Consider the following 20,282-nt stretch of genomic DNA (forward strand, 5'->3'; position numbering starts at 1 on the left):
CACCAGCAAAAATCTTGCCTAGGGCACCAACTTGGTCAGGCACGCCACTGTGTGTGTGTGTGTGTGTGTGTGAGAGAGAGAGAGAGGATCTAAAATCTGTCTGTCACAAAATGACATGTTTCCTGCTGAGGTGGAGCATGTGACACGAAGTTGTCACATGTCACTGTCTTTTGATCTCATTGTTTTATTTTCTGTGACATTTGATTTATTTTAACGTCTGTATTGTTTTATCTTTCATACTTGTCTTCCTTGGCTCAGTCTGCCTGTCTTAGTGTCTTAAGTATGCAGCGGTCATATCTTCAGAGATAAAAGGAAAATATCTAAAAGACAAGTCACAGCATTGCAAGTGCAGGCCAATATATACAATACATACACAAATAGGGGTGTTAAGTAGGCATTAATTATGAATTTACAGTCCACAACACCATATGTTGAACTAGTGTGATTAGCCTTATTTTATAGTCCTTCTGCTACATCGAAAGAAAAAAAAATTACCTTGTCTGGGATTCGATCCTGCGGCACCGCTTCAGAGTACCGTATCTTAACCATTACGCCATCAATTTTGGTAGAAATAATCTCTGAATTCAATTGTGTCATATATAGAGTCATTAACATTGGAAACTTAGCTTTTGACGTGATGGTCGCTACTGGAACTTGCATTGCTAGGCTAGCTGCCTCGCTAATTCTGTTTCATGATTCCAACCAGCGATGAAACAGGTATATTTATATCATTTACGATAATGTAACCAACGTGACTTGACCATTTTAGCAGATATACAGCACATCCAAGACCCACAACACTGCATTCAGTTACGGCAAGAGAAATGGGACAATTCAGGAAGTTTGTGATAAATACAAGACAGTACAAGAGACACTTGCTATGGGCACTTATATGACATAAATGTGTTTACATATTTAAAAAAAGAAAAGGGCGTTCAATAAAAGTTGTCATTGCACGTGGAGTGCATGTCACACTGTGACTATCTGATCACACAACAGGTAAATTGTCAATCAAATGTCATTTTATTCAACAAAAACAAAAAAGAAGACACCCACATGTGGTGTTTTCAAAGCAATATGAGATCAATATTTTTTGTTTTGAAGTGACAGTCTAAACGTTACTTTGGAGGAACGTGGAGAGAACGTCAGACTTTCTGGGTAGATGCCAAACCACAATTCTATCGTCTGGTAACGTCGCGGTCAAGACGATGTTTGCGTCGCAGTGTTTTGCTTCCTTCTACCGCCTTCTACTCATGATGCACTGCCTTTCCTATATTTGCTCTTGTGTTTGGTTCGGTTTGCTTTCACACCACAAATGAACCGCGCTAGAGTTCACTTGCAAACAAACCGAGACCCACGTTTTCAAGTGAGCAACTGAGTTCGTTTGCACTTTCACACCACCCCAAACGAAGCGCACTATCCGAGGAAACGAACTCGGGCGCGGTTAAAGTGGACCAAACAGTTTATATGTGAAAGCGACCTTAATCTAGACTAGACGTCTAGAGACAAATAGATGTTGAATAGACGTTTTAAAAACGTCTTTTAGACATGCTCTTTAGCTGAGTTAGGGCCAGGCGAACCACATGTCAGATGCCATCTGCAGTGGAGCGGTTCTGCTTATCCACTGCAGATGCCATCTCACACATGAGATGGCAGATGGCCAAAAATCTTGTTCCGTGTCATCTGGCTATGGGCAGAATACACCACGACATCCATCGGGAACCAAAGTGCAGCTGTGCTCCAGGAAACAATTTAGCTCAATCCTTGCGTTCTGTTCAGAAAACATGGGCGACATGACTATCTAGCTACTCAAAAGCTCTTCAGCTCTGCTTTCAACACTATCATTCACAAACTCTGATAAACAAACTGTCACGACTTGGGCTAAGCCCATGCCCATCTCTGTGCAACTTGTTATATGGTATAGCCTTGTGAATGCTTAAAAAAAAAGATAAAGAAAAAAGAAAAGAAAAGAAAATATGTACAAATGTGCCACTGTTTTGTGAGATGTATGTGTTCATCTGTTCTGTTACAAAGTACTGTATGGCAGGAAACACTGAAATTCAGAAGCTAATTTTAGTTAAATATCGGTAATTTCAGTTTAAGTTTCAATTTGATACTCTCTATTTTGCATAGCGAATACCGTGATATTCAGAAGCTAAATTCAGCTTGTAATTGCTGATAAGCCATAGTTGGTAATTATTGAAGCGTTGGGTTGGAGCTGTTAAGTTTTTGGTTTTTAGTCTCAGGATGGTTGTTCTTAAAAGAGAGGGATATGAGGTATAGCCTTGTGAATGTATTCATATCATCCCAATAGGTGGCAGTATCACCCTACTAGAGTAGGCTGGATGTGTGCACATGCGCACTGCACTTGTTCAGTAAAGCACATCTCTTCTTGTTAACGCTACACTGCTTCCTAGTCTCGTTCTTCCTCATACAACACAACACAACACAACACAACACAACACAACACAACTGAATATTGGATTTCCTAACAAACAGGCCCCAGTCTGTTCGGATCCATAACATCTTATCCTCCCGCATCATCCTCAACATCGGCTCCCCACAGGGATGTGTTGAGCTCTCTACTGTACATACTGCTGACATATGACTGTTCAGCCTGGTATCTGCTCTCTACTGTACATACTGCTGACATATCAGGGCCGGTTCCAGAACAAGATGACTAGGGATGCATCCTAGATAAGAAGGGGTGCAAATGCATACATGCTGACATATGACTGTTCAGCCTGGTATCTGCTCTCTACTGTAGGCTACATACTGCTGACATATGACTGCTCAGCCTGGTATCTGCTCTCTACTGTACATACTGCTGACATATGACTGCTCAGCCTGGTATCTGCTCTCTACTGTACATACTGCTGACATATGACTGTTCAGCCTGGTATCTGCTCTCTACTGTAGGCTACATACTGCTGACATATGACTGCTCAGCCTGGTATCTGCTCTCTACTGTACATACTGCTGACATATGACTGCTCAGCCTGGTATCTGCTCTCTACTGTACATACTGCTGACATATGACTGCTCAGCCTGGTATCTCAAGATTCAAGATTCAAGATTTTTATTGTCACTCCATGGTACAAGTATCACGTGTGAAATTCTTGTGCTGTGGACTCCGTTTACGACATAGTACAAATAGGCAACAAGCAATGAGCAATAGGCAATAAGAAATAGGCATCAATAAGCAATACTAAGCAGCAATAGGCAATAAGGCAGAATAGCGATAAGACAAGTCAGTGGCATATTCATTGCACATAGGTGCACATGTCATGTGCATACGTTAGACGTGTTCAGACATTTTAAATTCGACGTATTTGACATACAGTGCAAATGTACCTTATTAAACATACAATTAAACATTAGGCATTGTGCATACGTTAGACGTGTTCAGACATTTTAAATTCGACGTATTTGACATACAGGTGCAAATAGCATGTACCTTGTTAAAGGGATACACCACTTTTTTGGAAGTTTAGCTCATTTACCACATCCCCCCTACATAACCAAGATACACCATGCCTTACCGGCACTGTCCGCTCAGTTTACAGTGAGCTACAGTCGTGAAGTTAGTAATTATTGCCATAGAATGGAGGCTAATGGTACAGCCATTAAAAATCTGCCAAAACTCACATCTCACTGCACCAAAATACATGTTGTGCTTCAGGTACTCACCACATGATGAAATATTAATCCAAAATGCACATAATTGGTCTTTTAGGAAGGAAAAGAGGTCGCCGGCACTACTTTCCAAACATGGCCGACGACCTCTTTTCCTTCCAAAAAGACAGATTATGTGCATTTTGGATTAACATTTCATCGTGTGGTGAGTACCCGAAGCACAACATGTATTTTGGCGCTGTGAGATGTGTGTTTTGGCGGATTTTTAACAGCTGTATTAGCCTCCATTTTATGCCGATAATTACTAACTTCACGACTGTAGCTCACTGTAAACTGAGCGGACAGTGCCAGTAAGGCATGGTGTATCTTGGTTATGTGGGGGTGATGTGGTAAATGAGCTAAACTTCCAAAAAAGTGGTGTATCCCTTTAATTGAATTGAATTAGCCTTTATTGTCTCCCTTGGGAGAAATTCTTTTTGGGCATCAAGAGACACAGCGTTAGACATATACATATTGACATATAGACAGTGCAATCAGACAACAATTCACATTAAATTCCTACAGTGTACATATACATCAAGCATACCCAGTGGTAAAATATTGCACCAGCCCTCCACAAAAAAAGAGAAAATGTTGAAATGAAAATTATTAAATATTGCACCGCTTCCCTAAGAATAGAACATGATGAGCTGTACTAAGTTGGTCTGCGTTATCTCTTACTATTGAGTGCTTTAACACTTTCAGTGCCACGGCCCTTGGGCAAAAGGTTGCTTGCTGTGCCACATAGGCCGCAATGCATTTTAAAACAGTCATATAATTTCTTTAATAATTACTATGTAAACACTGAACACGCACAAATAACGATGAGACTCTCTTCTATCACCTGCAAAAAAAAGTTTATTGATCCCATTTTCCGTTCTTTAGTTATGAGCCGGAGAAGATAGCTTGATTGAACGAAAAACAGAGCTTTTTTTCTACGAGCTGAGATAATGAGCCTTTTGTGAAATTAAACATTTCAAGCACATCACTGACTCTGAAGCTAATTTTCTGATGTCTGGGTCTGTCTGGGTGAAGTGTATGCTGCTCTGCTGCTCTCCGTGCTCCCCCCCCCCCCCCCCCCTCAACTGCACACGCCTCCTGGGTGTGTCTTATGTGTCTGGTGGCTCTCAGTCTCTGTTGAGTTTGCTGCGCACACACAGTGAATGGTGCGCGACATTCAGCTTTTTGGTTCCGCGTGTGTTTGTCACGGGCTGGCATGCTTCCAGTTCGGAATAATAAGTTTGATTATGTGAATGTGCTGTTGCAGCGTACATGAAGGTGCTCAGTTGTGACAGCGGATGCTGCTGCTGGGGGCACAGCTGGCGTTGTGCTCGTTTATGGAGGCACGTCGATGCATACGGACGGATGCGATGCGATTTCCTCATTTTCCCCAGTGACTATTTCTGTGTTTTTGGCTCCTTTTTCTCTGATCAGGAGAGTGCTGTCGCCACCTAATGGGTTTGTAAAATAGGTTATCGACCTCCAATAGCTACAATATTGTTAGAGGCGACGTAAGAAGCTTAGATCGACCCCCCCCGTCAAAAAAACAATTTGGAGTTATGACGCCATTTGGCGTCGCTGGCACTGTACGGTAAATTTCTAATGACGCCATATGGCGTCGCTGGCACTGAATGTGTTAATGGACAGTGGGACAAAGGAAAATTTATACCTGTTCAATTTACAGTTTGGTAACCTGTACCTTCTGCCTGACGGCAGCATCTCATACTCTTTATGGAGGATGTGATTGGGGTCGCAGGTAATTTTGAGGCCCTGCTTCCTCACCGTCTCCTCAAAGATCTCTTGGAGAGGAGATGGGGGCTGCATACCGATAATTTTACCAGCCCTCTTAATTAGGTTTTGGAGTTGTGATTTAAGTTTAACGGACAGGTTACCAAACCATGTAGTGATGCCATAGCGGATGATGGATTCAATGGCTGCCCTGTAGAACAGCAGCATGATGTTTTTTTCCACTCCATGGACCCTGAGCCTTCTCAGAAAGTGCAAGTGCTGGTTAATACGAGAACATACAAAGTCAACCAGTTTAACTGAGAATCAAAATAAATTCCTAAATACTTATACGATGTCACCTGCTCTACTCCATCCCCATGGATCAGGATCTGACTGTGATCCCCCACAGACCTAGGGTCAAAAACAATTTCCTTCGTTTTTTTTACATTTAGAATGAGGTTCTGCTCCTCACACCACTTCACAACCTCTGCTAGCTCTTGTTTGTACATGTCAACATTTGAAGTTTTAAACAATAAACTGAGTATAACTGTATCATCTGAAAACTTAATTATATAATTGTTGGGATACTGATTCTTCAGATAGTTTGTATATGCTATAAAAAGAAAAGGAGAGCTTACACAGCCTTGAGGGGCTCCCGTGCTTATGACCTGTATGTCAGAGAGAGTGGAATTAACTTTTACCTGCTGTTGCCTTTCTATGAGAAAAGCACTGTACCATCTAATTATGTAAGGGTTGACATCCATCTGTTTCAGCCGGTTTAACAGGATCTGAGGGAGAATAGTATTAAATGCTGAGCTAAAGTCCATAAACATCAACCTAGCATACGCTGAGGGATTCTCAAGATGCTTTAAGATCAGGTGAGTTGTAGAATTTAGAGCATCATCAGTGCCTCTACCTCTATTATAAGCAAATTGGTGGGGGTCTATGAGATGTTCTACCTCCTCACGTAGCTTTTCTACTATAATACGTTCTAATGATTTCATCACTATTGATGTTAATGCTACTGGTCTGAAATCATTATTTTCCTTAGGACATGATTTTTTTGCAACAGGAATGATTACAGCTTTTTTCCATATAGCAGGGATAATACCTGAGTCTACTGACAGCTGGAATAGAGGACTCCAAGCTGGAGTCAGCTCCTCAGCAAAAGTTTTAAGAAGTAGAGCAGAGATGCGGTCTGGCCCGCTTGCCTTTTTGATGTGCAGTTTTTTAAAAACATTGGTCACAGCACTTTGGTCAATTACTATTCTGTTCATTACCGGGTCGCACACCACTGTGGTTAGCAGCTTTCTGCATTCATTAACATTCCTAGCAGACTCAGAGTCAAAACGTTTGTAAAAAATATTAAGTTCATTTGCCTTTCCTAGCTCATTGTGTACATACATGTCCTTCTTTTCTGAGTTTAAATTTGTCATTTCTTTGACAGAGTCCCACAGCTCTTTTGAGTTCTTGTTTGAGAAAGCCTCTCGGACGCGTAGGCTATGTTGCTCTCTGGCTTCCCTTAGCTTCCCCTTGAGTTCTTTTTGAATTGATTTCAGTTCAATCGTGTTGTTATTCCGAAAAGCTTGCTTCTTTCTTCTGATGCAGTTTTTAATATCCGGGGTGATGTAGTCCTTATTGTTAGGGTAAACCCTGATGGTCTTTTTTGGGACTATTAAGTCCACACAAAAATGAATGTACGCTGTGATCGCCTCTGCAGCGCCGTCGATGTTGTCCTCTTCTTGAAAAACCTGCCAGTCTGTGGCAAAGAAGCAGCCACTTAGCTCCTCCTTGTTCTTATCTTGCCACACACTGACCGTTTTTGAGACAGGTTTGCTTCTTTTAATGGCTGACTTAAATGTGGGTATTAGCTGTATTGTGTTATGGTCTGAATTTGAAAGGGGGGGTCTGATTCTAGCCTCATATGCATGATTAATGTTGCCATAGCATTTGTCCAATATCTTGTCTTTCCTTGTGCTGTGGTGAACATATTGCTGAAACCCTGGGAGGGCAAGTTCCAACTTGCAGTGGTTGAAATCTCCAAGTAAAAACATCGGTGCGTCTGGCTTGTTTCTTAGCTGCTGGTGGACGCAGTCTGCTATGCGTGAGGCAGCCCTGGACGCATTTCCACTAGGCGGGATGTAAACCGCGCAAATGAAGATGTTCCCATAGTCTCTAGGAAGGTAGAACGGTCTTAGACTTAAGCATATGAGCTCAAGGTCAGGGGTGCACACAGTGTCTTTTATACTGTAATTCCTGCACCAAGCATCATTGATATAGGTGCATATCCCACCCCCTCTTAATTTCCCCGAGTTATCGTTCCTGTCCATGCGGACACTTGTGAAACCTGGTACCTGTACCAACGAGTCTGGGTAGTCGTCCTGAAGCCAGGACTCTGTGTAAATCATGAGACATGACTCACGATATTCGTGGCAGACCCTTGTATTCAGGCGAAGTTCTTCCATCTTGTTCCTTAGGGAGCGAGCGTTGCTGAATAGTATTGATGGTAGCGGTGGCTTGTTACACCTCCGGCGGAGACGATGTTGAATGCCGCCCCTCTTTCCTCGTTTGCGTGGCCGCCTCTCTCCTCGCTGTTGCAGCAGCTCCTCCGGAACGTGGTCCAGCAGGCCCGGTTCTGGTGTGGCTTTGGTACTATGGTGTTGAATGCTGAGCTGTAGTCCACGAACAGCATTCTTACATAGATGTCCTTCCCCTCCAGGTGGGACAGGGCGGTGTGGAGCACGTGTGCTACTGCATCCGCTGTGCTCCTGTTGGGGCGGTATGCAAACTGTAGCGGGTCGTGGTCCGGGGGGAGTGTGGGGCGGATCTTTGATATGACCAGCTTTTCGAGGCACTTGCTGGCTATTGGCGTGAGGGCTATTGGGCGCCAGTCATTGAGGCTGGTCACTTTTTGCTGTTTGGGAATGGGGATGATTGTTGCTGCCTTGAAGCAGGAGGGAACTCGTCGGAGGGAGAGAGACTGGTTGAAGATGTCTGTGTATACGGCTGCCAGCTGGTGGGCGCAGGCCTTGAGGACCTGCCCGGGGATGCCGTCCGGGCCGGCCGCCTTGCGTGGGTTGATACGCAGGAACGACCGGCACACTTCGTTCTCAGTGATGGTGAGAGGGCGGTCTGGATCTGTGGGGGTTGGGAGGTGGGGGGGGTTGGTGGTTAGGTGGGAATGGGAGGGGGTGGGGGTGCTGAGGGGTGGGGGGGGGGGAGGGGAGGAGGGGTTTTGGTGGGGGCGGGGAGAGGAGGGAGGGTGGTGGTCGGGGGGGGGAGGGAGGAAGGGTGGTGGGGGGGGCGGAGGGGGGGGGTGATAAGGGGGGAGAGGTGGCAGGGGGGGAGGGGAGGAGGGGGGGGTGATGGGGGGGAGGGAGGTGGCAGGGGGGGGAGGAGAGGGGAGGAGGAGGGGTGGTGGGGGGGAGGAGAGGGTGGGAGGTGATGGGGGGGAGGAGAGTGGGAGAGGGGTGGGGGGAGGAGGGGAGGCGCTCTGGCAGAGGGGTCGAACCTAGCGTAGAACGCGTTGAGTTCGTCCGGTAGGGTGGGTGACATGCTGGGGTTCTGTCGTTTCACCTCTTTGAAGTCTGTAGCAGCATGGAGACCTCTCCACAGGTGTCTGGGGTTGTTGGTGTCCAGTTTTGACTCCAGCTGCCTTCCATAATCTCTCTGTGCTTTTTAAATAGCGGTCCGGAGGGCATATTGTGCCTGCTTGTATTGTTCTGGTGTGCCTGAACTGAAGGCGGTGGTCCTGGCGTGTAGGGCAGCCCCTGACGTCGCTGTTGACCCAGAGCTTTTGGTTTGGCATTATTTTGACCCTCTTTGTGGGGACTATGTCGTCGGTGCACTTCTTTATAAAGCATGACACCGTCTCTGCGTACGCGCCCAGGTCTCCCGCCGCTTTGAACTCCTCCCATGCTACTTGGTCAAAACAGTCCCTCAGGATGTCGTCTGATTGGTCTGACCAGCAGTGGGCGGTTCGGAATGCCGGGGGCTGTTTTTTCAGTTTGTGTTGGTACCTGGGCACCAGCAGGATGGAGGCATGGTCTGATTTGCCGAAAGGTGGGCGGGGTACGGCCTTGTAGCCATGGCGGATATTTGTGTAGCATTTATCCAGTGTATTTTTGCCTCGGGTGGGGAAATGGACATGCTGGTACAGCGTGGGCATTCTAACTCTCAGGTTTGCCCTGTTAAAATCACCAGTCACCACCAGGGCCATTTCCGGTTGTTTTGCCTCCTGTGCGCTGATCGCTCGTTGCAGCTCTTTCAGTGCGACCATGGCGTTTGCTTGTGGAGGGACGTATACCCCCATTACGGTTACTGTCGTGAATTCTCGTGGACTCCAGAACGGCACGCATTGAAGCATTACATATTCAAGGTCCTCCGAGCAGTATCTCCCAATGACTGTGAAGTTTACACACCAGTTTACGTTAATCATTAGACAAACGCCCCCTCCCTTCATCTTACCGGATCGTTCGTTTCTGTCTCCTCTGAATACACTGAATCCTGGTAACGCGATAGAATGGTCCGTTGTGTCAGGAGTAAGCCAGGTTTCCGTTAGGCACAGAACGTTACATCGCGCTATGTCTTTTTGGTATTTTGCGCGCGCTCTTAGTTCACAAAGCTTGTTTTCCAAAGATTGGACATTTGCCAGCAGGATGCTGGGGAGGGGTGGCTTGTCCGCGCGTCTTCTTAAGCGGGCGAGTATCCCTCCTCGCTTACCTCTCCTCCGGTGCTGTTTTATGAGTTCAGGAAATTCCATAAAGTCGGGAGCTTGCCAGTTACTGTTGGAATATATCCGCTATCTATCCGTATCTGCTCTCTACTGTACATACTGCTGACATATGACTGCTCAGCCTGGTATCTGCTCTCTACTGTACATACTGCTGACATATGACTGTTCAGCCTGGTATCTGCTCTCTACTGTACATACTGCTGACGTATGACTGCTCAGCCTGGTTTCTGCTCTCTACTGTACATGCTGACATATGACTGCTCAGCCTGGTATCTGCTCTCTACTGTACATACTGCTGACATATGACTGTTCAGCCTGGTATCTGCTCTCTACTGTAGGCTACATACTGCTGACGTATGACTGCTCAGCCTGGTTTCTGCTCTCTACTGTACATACTGCTGACATACAGTAACTGCTCAGCCTGGTATCGTGAAGTTTGCTGATTACACAGCAGTGGTAGGACTCATCACCAACAACGATGAGTCAGAGTACAGGCAGGAAGTGGAGAAACTGGAGGCCTGGTGCAATATAAACAACCTCTCCACAAATGTGAAGAAGACGAAGGGGATGACAATCGACTTCAGGAAGACCAGCACCACCCCCCTTCCTCTCCTCATTGGGGGAGCAGTTACGATACGATACGAAATACTTTATTAATCCCCCAGGGGGGAAACTGAGTGCCACCATACTGTACATGCAAGACAAACAGACAATGGTAAACAGTAAAGACAATCACAGTAGACAAAGAATAAAAATAAATAAAATACATGTCTCAGCAGTACAAAAAAGAGGAAAGCACATTGCCAAGTCCAATATTCCATGATGCCACCCACTGCAGCAATCTGCAGGCTAGGGTGCAGCAACAAGCAGCTCAACGACAATAATCGTTAAAAAACCTCACAGCAGCAGGTACAAAGGATTTTCTAAATCTCTCTGAAGAGCACCTAGGCATAATAAGCCTGTCACAGTTGTCGAGGTTGTTTCCTGTTTCAAATACCTGGTGGGAGTGCACATCTCTGACACTCTCACATGGAGCCTTAACACAGCCAGCATAGTCAAGAAGGCCCACCAACACCTCTACTTCCTACCACACACCTTCTACAGGTGTGTTGCACGGCAGCTGCTCTGTTGCAGATAGACACGCACTGCAGCGAGTGGCCAAAGCTGCACAGAAGATCATTGTCAGCAGCCTGCTCGCCATCACATGACATCTCCCACAGCAGGTGCAGGGAAAAGGCTGCTAACATCATGAGGGACACTACACAGCCTGCAAATAGACTGTTTGCCCCCCTCCCCTCTGGCAGGAGGCTACACAGCATCAAGGACAAAACCACCAGGCTAAAGAACAGCTTTTCCCCGGTGGTTGTGAGACTTGTTAACTGCATATTTGCTCGTCTAATGTATTGCTGCTGTCTGTTACAATGTTTCAATGCTGTCTATTGATGTATCTGTTTTTAAGCACTTTGCACCTTAGCGCCACCATGCTGTGAGCTTAACACATTGCACTTTAGTGACTCCTCTGCTTTTAACATCAGGTATGATGTAATGTGATCAGGCCCTTTTGGCCACCTGCCCATCTGTCTTATATTGTTGTTTTTATAATGCTTCCTTTTACTGAGTTATTTCTAGTACTGATAGTAGTGATTTTTAATATTTTGGCCTAGTATGATACTATCCACCAGGACCCTGAGTTCTCATTTTGTTCCCTTTCATGTCTCATGTTTTGGAATGACAATAAAATATCCTTGAACCTTGAACCTTGAACCTTGAAAGGGAGTTCTGCTTCATTTATTGCCCAATATTGTAGTTTGTAGATAAAAAATTGCCCAAAAAATCACTATGCAAAATGACTGCAGTTCACTATCAAAGTCTGGAAACATCAAAGCGCTCTAACCTAAGGCCAGAGGCAGAGACTCAGGTGATGTGGTTCTAATGTATGTCCACTAGATGGAGACATTAACCACATCATCAGAGTAGCACACAGAAGTAAGGATGGAGGAGGAGACATTTCCATGGCTTGAGAAATGAGAGAGTGGATCTGATGTAGAATCTGTCTGATGTCACAAAATGACACATTTCCTGCTGAGGTGGAGCACAGAGCCCACAAGAGGAAGTCAAACTAACAGAGAGAGAGAGAGAGGGGGGGGCGAGAGAGAGAGAGGGGAGGGAGAGATGGACAGGACAGGCAGAGACAGACTGTGTTTGGAGGTAGCAGCATGTAGCCTACAGTAGGCTATGAGACAGATTGTTGAGAAAGATTTGCTCCGATAAAGAAAAAACGGGTTATTCTACTGAACTGAGATGACAACAGGCTGCAGCCTGTCTATCGGTCTGTCTGCCTGCCTGCCTGCCTGTCTGTCTGCCTGCCTGCCTGTCTGTCTGCCTGCCTGTCTGTCTGTCTGCCTGCTTGTCTGTCTGTCTATCGGTCTGTCTGTCTGCCTGCTTGTCTGATGTTAATGAATCTCATCCGCTACACAGCCATTTGATTTGTATCACTATGAAAGATATCACAATCACAGTGAGAGAGAGGGTTAAAAATAGAGAGACCGCCAGCAAAAAAAGGGGTGTTGGCAGGTATGATGTCCAATGTGTGGCCCTTCGGTTACTTTATGTAAGTCAGTATGGCCCCCTGGAGAAAAAAAACTGCCCACCCCTGCACGAAAGCATGGTGAACTTTTTGTGGACCGGCCAACAGACAGAGTGACTAAGCTGCTTATATAAACCACACTGCAAACAGAAATTGTAAAAAGCATGCACAATCCCAAGATAATAAAGAGAAACCCAACCACTGAAAACAGCCTACTTTAACAACAACAACTAACAACACAACAAATAGCCTACAGAGAGAGGCTGATATGTTACCTTTTGCTGGAGAAACGAATCCGCGACACACACGGCGAAGAGTTTAGGGTGAGTCTGAGAGAGAGAGGGAGGGGGCAGGATGATAGAGAGGTAGCGAGTGAGAGAGAGAGAGAGAGAGAGAGAGAGAGAGAGAGAGAGAGGGAGTGAATGATAAGAGAGAGAGAGAGAGAGAGAGAGTGTGGGAGGTAGTGCAGGTGTCATGTGGGTACCAGATTGGATCGCTCTACCGGAAGTGCTCGGCTCAGGGTCCACAACTAATGGAGTTAGTGTGGTAACTGAAGTTCAGGAACACAAGACCACACCATGTAATTATCAGCGCCGCACTAAGCTATTCACCTGCGCTCCGACCTATCACTTCACCGACGCACACCTGTGATCTGTCAACTCAATCACTCGTAGCACATATAAACACAATCTAGTCCATCTCTTCCCCGTTTGTTTCAGTCGTCACGACAGCCGCAGAAAACCAAACAGAGAAAGAGAAAAGCAAAGAAAACTAGAAAAAAGTTAGCAGTTTAAAATAGATTAGTGTTACCAAAAAAGATAGAGAAAAAAGAGAATGTCAGACAGCGAGCTCCAGATCCTCGCATCGGACGAGGAGCTGTTAAGCACCCCAGCCACGGTGCCCGAGTCTCCCCGGTCCGCTGCCTCGTCGGCAGTGGGCTTCTTGCCAGCACAGAACCGGCCGCGCTCCGTCGTTTGTGTGCCGTACAGCGCAACAACCAGCTCCAGCCCGTCTCCTCCACCATCGCTGGATTCACGGGGCCGAACACTATTGCGCCTCCCTCCAGCAGACAGGCGCTCCACTCAGCGTCACCCCAGACGGCCGCCTTCTCCTCGCAGACGCCGAAGCCCGCCGAGAGAGGACCGCCACGCCAGGCACAGCACGGGCCCCCGCGCGCCCGCTCGCCGCCACGCGCCCGCTCGCCGCCGCACGTCCGCTGGCCGCCGCGCGTCCGCTGACCCGTTACCCCGGCACACCGCCGGCCGCCGCCCCGCTCATCAACCTCCTGCTCCCACCATTTCTGAATGGACCGTCGTCCGCCTGCAGCAGGCACTCCGGGACAGAGGCATATGTTTCAACAGAGCGGACAACAAATCTACACTATACCACCTCTATTCAACCTCCGCATCGGCGCCACGGCCAAGCGTCTTGGCGGCTCCCACAGCCCAACCCACAGCCACGGTCCAGGCTGCTGCTGCCCCCGTAGCGGGCCAGGTAGTAATGCCCCCACCCCCTCCCGTTGCTGACGCAGCGTCCCCCCTCTATTTTTTCCTGTCCTCCCTGTGTCCACCTGCACAGGGCGCACTAGTCCCCCATGCACACGCGTCCACACGTCCCCCCCCCCCCCCCCGGATCCTCTCCCTTCAGCCCTTGGCACCGGGGCCCCGATAGCTCCGCCTGCCACCGCAGCCCTTTACCCCCCATCTACTTTCTCTTCTGTTCTAAACCCATTCGGCCCCCTCCCCCTCCCTCCCCCAACCCTCGTCCCCTCCCCCCCCCCTTCCCCATCACCCCAATGTTAATATTTCTTCTGTTCTAACATCTTTGTTTCCACAGGCCGCACTAGGTACTGACGCACATGTCCCCTCCCGTTCGCCCTTCCCCTCCCATCCTCTTCTTTCTGCCCCCGCGGCTTCCCCCCCTCCCCCCTCCCCCACCTCCCACCACGGCCTCCGCGGTCCTCGGCGCCGTTCCCTTTCCTCCTGCTCTGAACCCTTCCGGACCCCTCCTCGCCCCCCCCCCCCAACCCTTCCCCATCACCCCAACGTTTTCGACGTGGTTGCTTCCGTTCCGTCCCCCCTCGGCTCCGCCGCCGTCACGGCATACACCCTGGCTACCGCTACTCCCTCCGTCCAGCCCCAGCTAACGCCTTCTCCCATCCATCCTACACTCAGGCAGCAAATACTTTCAGGTACCTACGTAGACCTAGCCTCTCTGCTTCTACCATCCACCGACAACTCCCACCCACGGGAGCTCATTACACCTTACGGCGTAGCGCAGCTCAGGTCGCCCAGGCCCGCCCGCTCCAGGGAACTCACGGTGCCTGAGTACGCCTACGCTTTCTCTTTGTACAGAGACGTCCTTTATACAGCTTACCCCCAACCGCAGGGCAGAACTCGACGCATACCTGTACGGCTTTTTATCAGTACCACGTGCTGTTCGCTTCCCAGGCCGCAGGCCATATACAACAATTTAACCAGGGCACTTACTGGGGCACCCTGGACGCAGAAATATACTGCCGTGTGTTCGCTGCACATGCCTCCCTCAACTGCACCTCGTGTAGAGCACCTTCCCATCCAGCCACCATCTGTGTCGCCCCCAACCCACCGCCTTGCCCCACGGCCTCAATTGCTCCCGCCCCTAACGTGTTCTCGCGGCTCGGCACCGCCCCTCCGTCTTCCATCACTCCCAGGCCAGTCGCAGCACCACTTCAGGTCTCTGGTCCGGCCTCAGGAAACCAGTACGACAAGCAGGGGCGGCCTATATTCATCCAAGGTCGGCGGATGATCTGCAATAATTTCAATTACAAGGGTTGCAACCTATCTGGGTGCCGTTTCATGCACACTTGCTCCTTCTGCGGCGGTGCCCACGCCAGGCCCGCCTGCCCCCATAACCCCACCCAGATCGCCCCCTGACTAGACCGCTACCTAGGGACGCCAGTTAACATCGGCGCCCTGGGTCATGCCTTACGAAACCACCCCGACCCGGAGTTCGTACAGTATTTAATCAACGGTTTTACATTCGGTTTCCATCCTGGCACCATGGTCTGCCCCGACTCACCTTTCACATGCCCCAACCTTCGGTCCGCCCTCACCGAGCCGGACACCATGGGTAGGCTCCTGGCCAAGGACGTCTCCGACGGTTTTATGATGGGCCCTTTCCCTGCCCCCCCCCCTTCCGTAACTACCATATCAGCCCCATCGGAATCGCTACGAGGAAATACTCAGGCAAGAAGCGCCTCATCATCGATCTCTCCTCCCCCCACAATTCAACTACACCCAGAATAAATAGTCTCATCCCCAGCCCGGACTTTTCCATGACGTACGCCACCATCGCCCACGCCACCAACCTCATTCGCCTTGCCGGCCGTGGGGCCTGGTTGGCAAAGGCCGACATCACAAGTGCCTTCAAAGTCCTGCCCATACGTCCGGACTTCTGGAGGTTCTTCGGCATGTTATGGAAGGGCTCCTATTACTTCGCCGTCCACCTTACATTCGGGTGTAAGAGCAGCCCGAAAATCTTTGACTCCCTTTCCGAGGCACTCTGCTGGATCCTGATGAACAAATACAAACTTCCATTCGTCGTCCATCTCCTGGACGATTTTGTTACAGTAACCCCACCTTCGGCACCCCCGGCACACGACCTCTCCACCCTCAAGTCCGCCTTTCTAGAGCTCGGGGTTCCCCTGTCCCCGGAGAAGACCGAGGGGCCCAGCACGTCCCTCGAGTTTCTCGGCATCACCCTGGATTCCGTCACCTTCCAGGCCTCCCTCCCGACTGAGAAGCTCCATCGCATTTCACTCTATATTTCTAACCATCTCCTCGCCCGCCGGTGCACCAAGCGCCAGCTCCTTTCACTGCTTGGGCACCTAAATTACGCCATCCGCATCATCCCCCAGGGCCGATCCTTCATTTCCCACTTGTTGTCCCTGGCTGCCGCCATTCCCTCCCTCCACGGTTACACCACTCTGGACGACGAATGCAGGACCGAGCTGACACTGTGGCGCGATTTCCTGTCCTCATGGAACGGGATTTCCTTCTTTTATGAGGATTCTATCACACACCCCGAAGACATTCAACTTTTCACTGATGCTGCCCCCTCCATCGGCTTCGGCGGGTACTATGGCGGCCGGTGGTTCGCCTCCGCTTGGCCGCCGGAGATTTCCCTACTGGACCCATCTTCCGCACTCTTCGAGCTGTACCCAATCATTGTTGCAGCCATCCTTTGGGGGCACGAGTGGTCCACTAAAGTCATACTTCTCCACACAGACAACCAGACCACAGTCGACATCATTAACAAAGGTCATTCGCATTCACTCCACATCATGAAGTTCATCCGCAGGCTCACCTTGGTTTCAGCAAAACACCAGTTCATCGTCCGAGCCGCCCACATTCCCGGATACCAGAATTCCATAGCTGACTCCCTCTCTCGTTTCTCCTTTCAGAAATTCAGAACTTTGGCACCAGACTCCAACCAGCATCCAACTCCGGTCCCACCGTTTCAGCAACCATCTTCCCCTGAACCCTCATCTCCTACACCTGGTCGCAACCACACAGCAAGCCATTCTGAACAGCTTGGCGCCAAAAACCCTGTCATCGTACTACTCTGGGTGGTGCTCTTTCAAAGCATTTCACACCACACACCACCTTCCATTCCCTTCGGTCGACGTTATCTCCATAACAAGCTACATCACTCACGCCCACTCAGTCGTCAGGATCAGAACATCCACCATCCGAGTCTATCTCTGCGGCATCCACTTTTTCGTCAAACTGATCACCGGCGCTCCGGCTCCCTCTATTTCACACCCCCACATGACCATGCTCATTAAAGGCCTTCGCAAGGACGAACCTCGGCTTCCGCCGCAACGCCTTCCCCTTACGACCGACCTCCTCACCCGGTGCATCCAAACCCTCCGCGCCGGGTATTCTACTCCCATCATCAACTCCACCCTGGAATCCATGTTCCTCCTGGCTTTCTTTGGTTTCCTACGCTGCTCAGAGTTCATGACTAATTCTTCCACCTACGACCCCTCACAGTACGCCAGTCTCTCAGACATCTCCATCCACACATCAGACACCCTCCGCTTCAACCTCAAAGGAAGCAAAACAGACCAATCCGGACTGTCTCATCCCATCTTCCTTTTCCGGCTAAACTCATTCCTGAGCCCCTACGAACCCATTCTTAACTACGTCAACGGGAGACTAGCGTGACACGCCTCTCCCCGAGATCCTCTCTTCATCACAGAATCGGGCAAAGTGGCGACATGTTTCTGGTTCCACCATCACTTCCGCCAAGTCCTCCTCAGATCAGGAATTTCTCCGGATCTGTATTCCGGCCATTCGTTTCGAATCGGTGCGGCGACAACCGCCTCCAGTCAAGGTCTCCCGGACCACACCGTCCAAATCCTAGGCCGCTGGTCTTCCCAAGCCTACCACGGCTACATCCGCGACAACCTCGACGACATCCGAAGAGCCCATTCACTCTTATGTTGAAGTACTCTTTTGGGGGCTGATGGAGCCGGGACTCCATCCGGGAAGCCGAGCTTCGCTCAAGAACCAAGCTTCACCCAAAGACGATACCCCCACCCTGAGTCTCAACCCCCGGGTTCCAGTCACTGCCGCACCATCCTCCCGAAGAGATGCTGCCATACCTTGACCTCACGTTCACGCATCCAAACACTCACTTACAATAAATTATCTTTTTGTTTAAACATGGTGTGGTCTGTGTTAGTGAAATGGAGTTAGTGTGGTAACTGAAGTTCAGGAACACAAGACCACACCATGTAATTATCAGCGCCGCACTAAGCTATTCACCTGCGCTCCGACCTATCACTTCACCGACGCACACCTGTGATCTGTCAACTCAATCACTCGTAGCACATATAAACACAATCTAGTCCATCTCTTCCCCGTTTGTTTCAGTCGTCACGACCCTCCCCCCCAACCCTAAGTTTTTCCTCCGTTACGGGCAGCACACGTGGAGTCTGCACGTTCTCCCTGTGCCTGCGTGGGTTTTCCCCGGGTACTCCGGTTTCCTCCCACAAACAGCAAAATACATGCTAATTACGGGCAGCACGCGCGGAGTTTGCATGTTCTCCCCGTGCCTGCGTGGGTTTTCCCAGGGTACTCCGGTTTCCTCCCACAAACAGCAAAATACATGCTAATTACGGGCAGCACGCGCGGAGTTTGCACGTTCTCCCCGTGCCTGCGTGGGTTTCCTCCGGGTACTCCGGTTTCCTCCCACAAACAGCAAATACATGCTAATTACGGGCAGCACGCACGGAGTTTGCATGTTCTCCCCGTGCCTGCGTGGGTTTCCTCCGGGTACTCCGGTTTCCTCCCACAAACCGCTAAAGACATGTTAGTTAGGGCTATGTAATCCTGCATCCCTATCTTCTGCTTACAGGAACCACAGGGGGCTGATGGAGCCGGGACTCCATCCGTGAAGCCGAGCTTCGCTCAAGAACCAAGCTTCACCCAAAGACGATACCCCCACCCTGAGTCTCAACCCCCGGGTTCCAGTCACTGCCGCACCATCCTCCCGAAGAGATGCTGCCGTACCTTGACCTCACGTTCACGCATCCAAACACTCACTTACAATAAATTATCTTTTTGTTTAAACACGGTGTGGTCTGTGTTAGTGAACATGAAGTTAAACTCTCACTTTTTTTTCTTCAAAAAGTAAGGCTCATGTTTATGAGATTCAAGATTCAAGATTCAAGATTTTTATTGTCACTCAGACAGTGGCATATTCACTGCACATAGGTGCACATGTCATGTGCATACTTTAGACGTGCTTAAACATTTTAAATTTGACGTATTTGACGTAGGGTGCAAATAGCATATACCTAATTAAACATACAATTAAACATTAGACATACATAATGGTAGCAGCTACAGTACGGTACAGTACAGCTACTACACTATTTGTGTATGTTAACTCATTGAGTGCCAGCCACTTTTGGAGAACGGACGTTCCCAGTGCCAGAGTTTCAGAGCGTTTTCAGTGATTTCTCGAGGCCCACAGAATATTGTGTGATATTACTAAGTAAACACCGAACACGGACAAAGAACGATGAGACTCTATTGTATCAGCAGCAAAAAAAAAGGTTATTGATATCATTTTCCGTTCTTTAGTTATCAGCCGGAGAAGATAGGTCAAAAACAGCAAAAACAGGCGTTTCCATCTAGAAGCTGAGATAATCAGCCTTTTGTGAAATGAAGCATTTCAAGCAAATCACTGACTCCGAAGCTAATATTTTCTGACCTGAAACATCTGAACAGTAATTTCCTTCAATATAACAGCACCCCGACCCCCCTCTACTGCAAACTCCTCCTCCGTGGGTGTGTCTCTGCTCGCTCTGCTGCTTGTCAGGCGAGTCTCTGCTGCTTGCGGATCCACGTTCGGATGGCGGCCGCTCGTCGGGGGAGTCTGGATCGGGCTCGCTCGTTTCTGGGGTTTCGGTTGTGAGCTGGGATGAAGCTGCGTCCGATTCTGGGCTTTCTGGGCTTTCTGCTGCGCGTTTCAAAGTGTGCTGCATCCAGAGTCTATTTTCGG

At 48.9% G+C, this 20,282-nt stretch overlaps 1 protein-coding gene across 5 annotated transcripts in view; it reads right to left on the reverse strand.

Moving 5' to 3' along the window:
• Nucleotides 1–13,049, reverse strand: part of LOC310772608 (protein NLRC3-like) — a 153,051-nt gene extending 140,002 nt beyond the window's left edge. For all 5 annotated transcript variants that reach the window (XM_083632451.1, XM_083632449.1, XM_083632448.1 and 2 more), the window contains exon 1: nucleotides 13,001–13,049. The gene's annotated coding sequence lies outside the window, so the exon portion shown is untranslated. The remainder of the gene's footprint in view (nucleotides 1–13,000) is intronic.
• Nucleotides 13,050–20,282: the final 7,233 nt, after the last annotated feature.

Source organism: Poromitra crassiceps (assembly GCF_964638095.1).
Source record: "Poromitra crassiceps genome assembly, chromosome: 3".
Taxonomy (NCBI): Eukaryota; Metazoa; Chordata; class Actinopteri; order Beryciformes; family Melamphaidae; genus Poromitra; species Poromitra crassiceps.